Source organism: Silene latifolia, chromosome 3 (genome assembly GCF_048544455.1).
Source record: "Silene latifolia isolate original U9 population chromosome 3, ASM4854445v1, whole genome shotgun sequence".
Classification (NCBI taxonomy): Eukaryota; Viridiplantae; Streptophyta; class Magnoliopsida; order Caryophyllales; family Caryophyllaceae; genus Silene; species Silene latifolia.
Genome location: NC_133528.1, coordinates 99,812,151 through 99,823,013, shown reverse-complemented (window position 1 = coordinate 99,823,013; position 10,863 = coordinate 99,812,151). Strand labels below are relative to the sequence as shown.

Below are 10,863 nucleotides of genomic sequence, written 5' to 3'. Positions count from 1 at the left end.
TTCTTATTTTCCCGTCTTACGTGATTATTTCAGACTTACCTAGGATACTGCCGTCGAAACTACAGTGAACCGACCATCTTAGCATCCTTTTAATATTTGATTTCATCTATTTTCTTTAACTGCTCATTCATTTGCTTTAGTTTAGTTTTGATTTTTTTTTTGCCTTTAGTTATAGAATCATTCAAATCACCCCCCCCCCCCCAAAACTGTTACTTTAGACTTAAATTAGACAACTTTAAATTGCTTGCCTCCTTGTGGTTCGACCCTGACTGCCACTATCTATAGTAGTAGTTTGGATTATAAATTTAACTTTGATACAAAACGACGGTATCAAATTTTGGCGCCGTTGCCGGGGAGATTGGTGCGATCTATTCCGCACCATGGGTTCGAGCAATGGTTCCTGTGTAATCAATTCTATAATGGGCTTTATGATGATCAGAGGGCTATCCTGGATGCTGCAGCTAATGGCAGATTTCGGGAGAATAGTGGAGAGACTAAGGGGTGGAAGATTATTGAATATATGGCCACCCATAAAGCTAAGCATGGGAATTCTAGAGGGAATCAGAGAAGAGCAGCTGAATCCCCTACTACAGCTGCAATAGAGGCCCTTACTGCGAGATTCGACAAGTTAGATTTTGGGGGATCCCAAAAGGGTTGGATATATAAAGTTAATGCAGTTTCATACGGTGCCTTTACATGCAAAAGATGTGGAGGAGAGGGACATGTTTCGGAGTTTTGTACTAGTTCGAATGAAACATGTGCTTCCTTTCAACATTTTAGGCAGACTGGTGCTTATCCCGATCCCTCTAATGTCCACCCCAATTTGAGGTGGACTAAACAGAATGTCCTTAATCCGGGTCCACCACCGCAGCAGCAGCAGCAAAACTATGTGCCCCCTCATAAGCAGCAGCAGTATGAAAAGCCTCCCTATGTGCCTCAACAGCAGCAATTTCAAAGTTCTGATATTTACGAATTGAAAAACATGGTTCAGAATTTGTCGGGTTTGCTGCAAAAGGAGTATCTAGCGAGAGAGACTTCTACAAAAATGTTTGAGAGCCAAATTGCCCAATTGGCAAGCAAAAGTGCAACTAGAGCTCCGGGGCAATTACCGTCGCAGCCGGATCAAAAAGAGACTCTAAATGCGATGACTTTGAGGAGTGGGTCTACCCTTGATGGGCCCACTATGGTCGAAGATGTTACTGAAAAAGATGAGGCGGAACCAAGTAAGAAAAAGGCTGGAATGAACAGTAGCAAGAAAAAGATGATCAGCAGGTGCATCAGTCGATCGACTGACACACCTGGTCGATCGACCGCATCTGGTGAACAGTGGCAAGTCTGTAACAAAACAGAAGCTTTGAGCAACAGTGCAGTCAGTCGATCGACTGACCTACATGGTCTATCGACTGAAGATACGTCTGATTGTGAACCTTTTCGTCCTCCAATGCCAGATAACTTGAGAGACTACTTATTTCGGGGTACGACGACTCCGAAATTATTGAGGCAAGATCCAAATGCTGATGGGTCAGTTCCGGTTCCAAAGTATGACCCTACGACGGTTAATGGTTCATTCCTGAGACGGTCTGAAGAAGGTTCGAGCTACAACAAGGACAATGTAGTGTATTTTCAGCCTAATTCCACTGATGCCGGTATGAGAGACCTAGAGGAGAGGGCTAAGTTGCTTCTTACAGCCCCTTATCTAGAGAGATTGGTGCCGACAAAGGAACAGGTATCGTTTAACAAGTTTAAAGATGTTATTCGTAGTTTAAATGTGCAAGTTCCTTTCCTAGAATTAGTTAATCAAGTGCCTGCTTATATGAAATTTATGAAGCAGCTGTTGTCTAAAAAGAAGTCACTTGATACTGTGCAATCTGTCGCACTAATCGAGGAGTCATCTTCCTATTTGACTCATACTGCACCTCATAAGCTAGAAGACCCAGGTAGTTTTTCAGTCCCATGTAATATTGGCACCTTTTCTATTGAGAAGGCATTGTGTGACCTAGGGGCCAGTTTTAGTGTTAAGCCTTTGAGTCTTGCTAAGAAATTGAGGTTGACTAGGTTTGCAATTACAAACATGACAGTGCAGATGGCTGATCGTTCTGCGGCGGCCTATAGGAGTCTTAGAGAACATTCCTGTGCAAATAGGAAAGTTCTTTTTCCCAGTTGATTTCATTGTGCTAGATATACTCGAGGATGCTCACATTCCTATCATTTTGGGTAGACCATTTCTAAACACTGCTGGTGCAGTTATAGATGTTGGCTCAGGGACATTGACCTTTAAGGTAGGAAAACAGTCCATTGTTTTTGCCCAGACCTATAAGAAGAAGGATGCTATGTACCCAGTAACTTGCAATGTAGTTAAATCTTATGTTGTATTGCCTGATATGTCTGCCCCTATGCCTAATTCTGCTATAACACCTCCGCCCAGATTGGGAGCAAATTGGAGGAAGATCTTTCTGTTTTGACTGTTGCAGAAGCTAGGTTGGGGAATTTAGAGCCGCATGTTGCTCCAGTTGTGAGAAAGCCCATTGTGCAGAGAGGCGGTCTAGGGTGTCTGAGCTATGCAACTGATGAGGAGCCTGATGAGGAGCCGGATGAGGAGCCAGTCAAAGTGACGGAGTCCGATTTGGATTTTGATGAGCCAGACGAGGTCAGTGATTGGGAAGATGTTAGAGATGTTAATCCATTGAGTTCTGTGGATATTAGATTTATTAGGAGTGCAGCTGAGAGGATGAGCACTGTAGAGGCTACTTCTTGTAGCCAGAAGCCGAGCAAGTGGGCCATTCCGTGGCCATTCTTGATCAAATCCTTTTAAAACAATTTATTTACTATTTTTGTTAGACTATTGTTTTGGTGTGCGCGAAACTTCGCTTTAATGGGTTTGCTTAGGATTTTTTTTAGACTATAGACTTTTCATTTGGGTAGCGCAATTTTGGAGCGCTTTATTATGTGCATGTTTGCAGGTATTTAGACCATATAAACTCAATTCATTGAGTTAATTCGAAGAAAAGAGGCAGAATCGTCAGGTATGCCAGTCGATCGACTAGACCCCCTGGTCGATCGACTGATGCGGAGGACTCCAGAGGCACTGTTCCCAGGTGCTCTGGTCGATTGACTGATACCCTTGGTCGATCGACCACCTCCCGTGCTGACTCCCTTTTCTTCTATTTTTATCTTTGCACATATTTCTCGTTCCTTAGTTGTTTTCTCGGAATTATGCGCGGTATTTTTGTGTTTTCAGGTACCTTATGGTAGCACTGCTGGCTACTGAAACCTCCTAGCTCACGCTGGTTTGGGGAGGTTTCCTTTTGCTGCGCTTAAAGTCTTGTGAGTTTCCCATGTCTCCTTCATGTCTTTTTAGTTAATATTATCGCAAATTCCCATTTCCCTTGATTATTTTCTCATACGATTTCGCACAATGAGGGCATTGTGTGATTTGGTTTGGGGAAGGGTTTTGCATTGCATTCATTCTGCTTTGCATTCACGTTTACATTTTTGTCTTGCATTGTTGTTTATTTTCCTCTTATATACAGAAAATCCAAAAAATTGAAAAATTTCAAAAAAATTGCACGTTTATTTTAGCATGTAGGTCGATTCGGAACGGTAGTAGTTCAATGATGATATTGCATTTTCATCTGTTTACGCCTAAGCCGTGCTCATTAACATGTTATTAGTAGAGTCTTATTGCATATCTACGAGTTTTCGTTAATTTATTCGCTGAATCTTGAGACTTGACTTAGATTTTTGGCAAACTACATTATATTTTGAGTTTTAGAGCCTTATAACTGGTGACATTCATGACCGGTTTATTTAGGAATGTGAGTAGTACTCCTTATGAGACATGTTATATCAATATGCATAAATATGAACTTAATCTGCTTAATACATGTATGCATTCGGTTGTGGTATATTGACAAATGTGGAAGAGGTTCCCCTTTATTCATTTTACCCATAAGCCCCATAAAAGCCAAATTTGCCTTTTTTGTCCCATAAGCTACATTCCATATTTAGCCTACCCTTGCTGAGCTAGTATTGGTAGTCGTTCGGAAATATTTTATTGCATTTTGGTTTTTATTTATCGTGTTGAGAATATGTTGGTGAAATATTGAAGGGAAAGAAAAGAAAAAGAAAAAAAAAACAGAAACAGGAATTCGAAAAAAAAAAAAAAGATCAGTCGGTCGACCGTCCTACTTGGTCGATCGAATGCTTGCTGCAGTAGCGAAAAAAAAGAAAAAAAATCACATGATTGAATCTTCATTAGTTGGTGATTTTATATTCCCATGTTGCGATTAATATTATTTGGGGAATTAATATATTGTGGAGAATGTGAGATTAGTGCTTGATATTTAGCACCGTTTCGATTGAAATCTTGAGTATGAAGTTGGAATATTTTATAGTTTGGTTTTCAGTAGTTACTAGCTTGGCTTTAACTCCTTTATCCAAATTCATTTTAGCCTCTTCTTACCCATAGCCTCACATATCCAAATTTACCTCGGCACGTGTCATGGTCTTTAATGGTTGGAATGCATATGTACGGTTGTAGAGATCATTTTCATATTAGATTGCAGGCATGTTCTTATAGGTCGTAGTTAGGTGAGAGTCTTTACAAAAATTACTTCTTTCTATTTTTACATATATTCACCTGTATTTATTGAGTGATTTGAGCGACCCGTGAGAGTCCAATATGATAAGTCTCTATAGTTTAAAGTTCAGCAATTTTTTTAACGACTACATAACTCGTTTACATGATTCATATTACTAATTGATTGTTGATTTTTAGCATTAAACTGGTTTAGGCTTTGCAGTTTGCATTTAGCTCTGAGAATGAACGCGTTCCATTAGGTTTTAAGATCAAGTCTAATTCTTGCTTGGGGACAAGCAAGGGTTTGGTTTGGGAAAGTTTGATGCGTGTCCTAAATATGATGTTTTACACCCTATTTTACACGCATTTCAGAGCTCAATTATGTAGTATATGCTACTATTTTCCCTATTTCCGTCTACTTTCGTGTTTTTGTGTAATATTGCAGAAATGGGAAGAATGCAGCGGAAAATGAGTTGAATCCGTCCCCGAGTACTAGGCATAGGACCTGACGTGAAGTAAAGACTCGGGAAGCGAAATTGGTGCGCGTATCGAGTCCTAAAAGACAAATTTACGAGGCTTTTGGAGCAAAGTACCTGTTTAAGCAGTCGATCGACTGATGCCCATCGTCGATCCACCAGAGCACGACTCCTACTGTACAGCGAAGCTTGGTCGATCGACTGGTCCTAGTGGTCGATCGACCACACAGCGACTCTGACGCAAATTAAAGACGAGAGTTAGAAGCCCAATTGTAATTAGGTTTTTAGGAATAAGAGTCACGCTATACTCCTATATAACGTGAACCTATGTTTCAGAATGAGGATGGAATTGGGAGGATTCAATATCGAGTTTTTAGCATCAGATTTCATAGATTAGAATTTAGTTAATAAACATTCAATACAATTAGCTTTATTTTCGTCAATAAAGTTCGTGCTTTCGGATTCTTCTTCCTGCTTTCATTCGGTAAATCTGATTCCTTGATTTCAGTTTGCTTTTATTCATTCATAGATTAGGATTGTATAGAGTAGTTTTCCAAAGCCTTATTTCGTCGATGTATCTTATTCGCTTAGTTTATTTAATCATGCATCCAATTTCGTTAATTGTTAATTTCGTTGTTGTTATAAATTCTATCATGAGTAGCTAAACCCTTCGTGCTAAGATGTAGGGGACCTGTAGTGTAGGCGGCGTAGATTTCGTAGACCTGATTCGGATCTTGGTCGATCGACTGATGTCAATAGTCGACCGACTGAGCCCGTTGGTCGATCGACCGACTTAGATGGTCGATCGACCGCTCCACGTAAGATCAGCTCCGTTTTAATTGATTAAATTGCTTAATTTGACAAATCGAGTGCACGCGAGTAGTTGAATACTTAGTAATTGACCGACCTATTAGATCGAAAGATAGGGGAGGGAATTAGACTACCAATTGAAACGACTAAATTATACTGAGATCGAAAGATAGGTAAAATTTGGGCTTTTAAGAATCACTTTTCAGGGCGAGAGTCAGTACTAGTGATACTTAGGGACCCGTAGCTAGATCGAAAGATGCTACCTGTTAAGAATGGACCGAGAGGACTTCTTATTTTCCCGTCTTACGTGATTATTTCAGACTTACCTAGGATACTGCAGTCGAAACTACAGTGAACTGACCATCTTAGCATCCTTTTAATATTTGGTTTCATCTATTTTCTTTAATTGCTCATTCATTTGCTTTAGTTTAGTTTTGATTTTTTTTTTGCCTTTAGTTATAGAATCATTCAAATCAACCCCCCCCCCCCCCCCCCAAAACTGTTACTTTAGACTTAAATTAGACAACTTTAAATTGCTTGCCTCCTTGTGGTTCGACCCTGACTGCCACTATCTATAGTAGTAGTTTGGATTATAAATTTAACTTTGATACAAAACGACGGTATCACTAAACTTCATAAAAATGGACAAGTTATACCTCCTTCCGAAATGAGTATTTTGAAAGGGACGTATGAACTCCACATTAAATTTTACACTTTAGCAATGACGTTCCTTCGCTTCATTTTAAGAATGAATAAGTTAGAGACTAAAATCTCTTTCCATTGTTAGAGAACGAAACCTCTTTCCAAATGGGTTTTTTGAAAGGATATGTTGATAACATATGTGGTTTTATCATAACAACCTAGCAAAGCAAAACTATTTTAATTCATGAAATGTTTCGATTGAGTGGTCAAACGCGAAACATGTGGAATTGAGTGGGAGTTTGAGAATTTCATATGCAGACATGAGATTTAGTGGGAGTAATCATCCTCCATGAATTTTACAACTTATTACTCATTGAGAATGACGGGCATATACTATCTTTGATAAAGATAGCACTTAAGTTTTAATTATGGATGAATATGGACAAAGATGAATCCGATTAATACATGAGATGTTGGATTGGCACTAAGATGCACACATCAAATCAACAAGACATGTAGGTTATTCATATCGATGAAGATGGAATTACCATGAGAAGGTCATGGTTATTCATTGAACCTGAGAACTGTTGACTACACATGATTGAGATCTCTAATGTTTCCGCATTAGAATAATCATGCACATGTCCTATATAAATCATATGCTTAGAGCATGATGAGTCATTGGTAAGCCATATAAGAATCGTCATGAGTTCTCGAGGAGAACTGATGGGTCATTCTAAAGTTTGGAAGAACAATCAGTTGTGTGATAAGAAGTTACACATGCTAGAGTTTCCAAACACATAAGGATTTATGAAGAATCCTAAGCCAATTACGATAAGAGAGAAATAAGTATTTGGAAGGATACTTAGATGTTCTAAGAAGTTACACAAAACTAGTATTTTCTAAAAGGCTAGGATTTGTGAGAAGTCCCAGACCTATCATCTTGATAATTGCTGCAGGATCCTACAAAACATATACCTAGTGCATTATGAGTTGGTGGAGCATTTGACTTATACAAGTTGTATTATCCACCATAATCCAAATCGTTGGTTATGTGATAACGACACAAGGGTTTCTTACAAGTTTAAAGACCCAAGGTCTAGTTTGAAGACTAGACATGTGCTTGGTAGAGTTCATGCTATGAGAGATGACATGAAAATAAGGGAAATCGCAATTCGAAAATTTGAGCACACAGACACATGGTGTGTTAAATTTTATTGTATTAACAAGTGTTAACACACTTGTAAGACATATAGTAGTAATATGGTATTGACTACTCAAATGAAATGTCTACATTTATCGTTTGAGTTATTATAACTCACCTTGTACTTTGTTACATCCAAACGGGTTGTAGAGACAATTTTGAACCCCGTTAAAGTGAACCCGGACTAACATGGTATTCGCCCATAGTCACTTGTATGAGGTGACGTCTCGAAGTGACTAGAGTGTGATGCGATTGATGGCAAGTTCAAGTGTCATAGAGTCATATGAGATGACTAGTTGATCACATAGGCAGACTGTTGGGAGCACTTTGTCGGGCCTTATGACCGCTTATAGAGTTCTGGCAAATTTATATAGCCTGATCGTGGCAAGAACTACTATAGTATTCTAATGAGTCGATTCTTTTGACTAAAGACTATTCGACCAAGGTGGCACAATTTCAGAGTAACTTTGATTTATGATCTTACGACCTTCGTAAATGGGGTTAAAGGGCTTATTTTGGGTTATGATGAACTGTGGCTAGTCGAAGGGAATAGTGCGATAGGAATTGTCCACCCCTTTGTCAGGGTTAAAACAATATCTCAGGGTCACTCGAGGAGTAATGAACTGGAAATGCGTGGCCAAGCTCGGAAGGTATCTATGGTAGATAACTCCGGTCAATCAGTTATTCTCCAGATCGAGGAAACCACTCTCGATGTGATCACTTGAAAGTACGACCTGAAAGACACCTTGCATTGAGTGGGAGATAGTAATAGGACAAGAGAATTGGTGACGCACACTTGTCGAGGACAAGTGGGAGATTGTTGGAGTTTGTGTCCCCGACAATAATGCGATCACAATTGTAGATCATGATGATCACATATTTAAATCTCACATTTAAGAATACAAGAGGGAAAGTAATATTTTACAGTCAACTGGTCCACACATATCGGTAATGATTGGCTGACTAGAGTTTGATATTACTGTCGTGCGACGGTGGTGATCAGTTGATACCCTGAGGTCATACCTATAGGGTAATACTCTTAATTGATCAATTAATTAATCGTATATCGATACGAGTTAATTAAATTGCTTAAAATTGACGGATGATTTTTGTGAGTGAGATTAACGTGACTCATTGTAATTCGATTAAATGAGATACGGTCTAAGTAATCGAATTGTTTTTATTACTTAGATTATATTATTGTTTATGAAATGACTGAAACAGGTTATTTTCGAAATCGTTTTATGTTTTCCGACGTAAAGTTGTACACGAACTGTCGATCAAACGCCGCGATTCCAAAGCATGTTATAGTCCGATAATCATCGGGTGTTTGTTGGAGTCTCAGCAGATACTGGGTATCTACACCATCACTTATCTTTTCAATGAGACTTGTAAGACATAAACCAACTCGAGTCTCGTTAGACCATGCATATTGTTGGATAGGGAGGATTAAGTCGACTTGTAGGTGTTGTACAATCTAATCGATTCGGCTCCGGGACCCAAACCTTCCTAGGGATTGTAAGCTATACACTAACTCGATCCCATCACAACAATAGTTGCTTGCATCTAGTTGAAAACATGTTTGTATGATCAAATCCCATGAATCCCCTATGAACCCATGTCACCCTAGTGCTTTTAATCAATTGTTTACATCTCATTTTAATCATCTTGCTTGTTTATTTTTATTGTTATTTAGTTTAGTGATCTTCTTATCTCAACCCAAGTTGTGACACCCCTAGACACCACTACTTGCAATCGAAAATCCTACATCAATACCCGTCCCTTGGGATCCGGCCTTTACTTACCTCTTTGCTAATAGTAGAGTTGTTTGTGAAGTTATAAATATTGTTTTAGTCTAGGTGCTCCTAACGACAAGTAACCGAAATCTAAGCTCAAGGTGGACCGACCAAAAATGGCGCCGTTGCCGGGGACGGTGTTAACTTGATTTGATTTTCTTTGATTATTATTATTTGTGTCTTTCTTTGCCTTGGGGAAGTAAAACTCCTCAAGGTTTGTTCTAATTGTTTTCGATTTGTTTGACATTTTTCATGTCTAGAAGATCACAAGGTAACTTGTTACCCATTGATCACGAAATTGAAAGGACTTTGACAACCAATAGAAGACTTGCTAGAAACAGTTTGAGAGGTATTGGTGAGGTTGTAGATATTCATTCAAATACTCTTGAGTTCATCAACCCTTTTGCAAGAGAAGGTGAGGAGAACCCAACACAAAATCAACCACAAAATCAACCCACAATGCCTAAGTTTTCATCACATTCCGTACCAACCGAGGAGAACCTACCCAATGGAACTCCCACACCACAACAATTAACCGGTAATTTCATTGCAAAATACGCATTTATCCAATTAGTTAGAAGCCAATTTGGGGGGATGCCTAGTGAAGACCCTCATTCTCACATGGAGACTTTTTGTGACTATTGTGATGCGATTTCACAAACCGGAGTGACTCAAGACCAAATTTGATGGGTCTTATTCCCTTTTTCTCTAATTGGTACCGCGAAACAATGGTTAAAGAGCCTTGATAAGGCTACTCTTGGAATTGATTCTTGGAAGAAGTTGGCTCTAGCTTTCTACAAAAAGTTCTACCCTCCGGAAAAGACTAACATGCTAAGAGCTCAAATCACGGGTTTTAAGCAAAGGGACGAAGAATCTTTGTATGAAGCTTGGGAGCGATTCAAAGGAACTTGTCGCTCATGTCCTCATCATGGACTTAGCGAGTGGTTCTTGGTAAAACAATTTTGGAATGGTCTTTATGAAGACTCCCGAAACATTCTCAATATGGGATCAAATGGTATGTTCACCAAAGTTGACGATAATCAAACTTGGAACAAGATTGAGGAAATGGCGGTCCATAATTCACAATATAGTAGACCTCGCAAGGCTACTAGAGGAGGAAAGCATGAAGTGGATTCTATTACTCAATTGGGTGCTCAACTTAGTGCTCATATTGATACCATCAACTTGAAGTTTGAGAAGGCAATGGCTAAGCTTGAAGAAGCCTCAAAATCACCAAAGCAACATGTTAATGCCATGGTGGCATCTTCATCGATTCCAAGTAGAATATGTGAGAATTGTGGAACTTTGGGACATGACCAAAGTGAATGTAGGGGAACAAGTGAGCAAGTGAATGCT

The 10,863-nt window shown here is 39.2% G+C and overlaps 1 non-coding gene across 1 annotated transcript; it reads right to left on the bottom strand.

Annotated features, from left to right (window-relative positions):
• Nucleotides 1-10,335: 10,335 nt before the first annotated feature.
• LOC141650736 (small nucleolar RNA R71) lies at nucleotides 10,336-10,442 on the bottom strand. The gene has a single exon (XR_012546754.1). It is a non-coding gene; the product is annotated as a small nucleolar RNA R71 (small nucleolar RNA).
• Nucleotides 10,443-10,863: the final 421 nt, after the last annotated feature.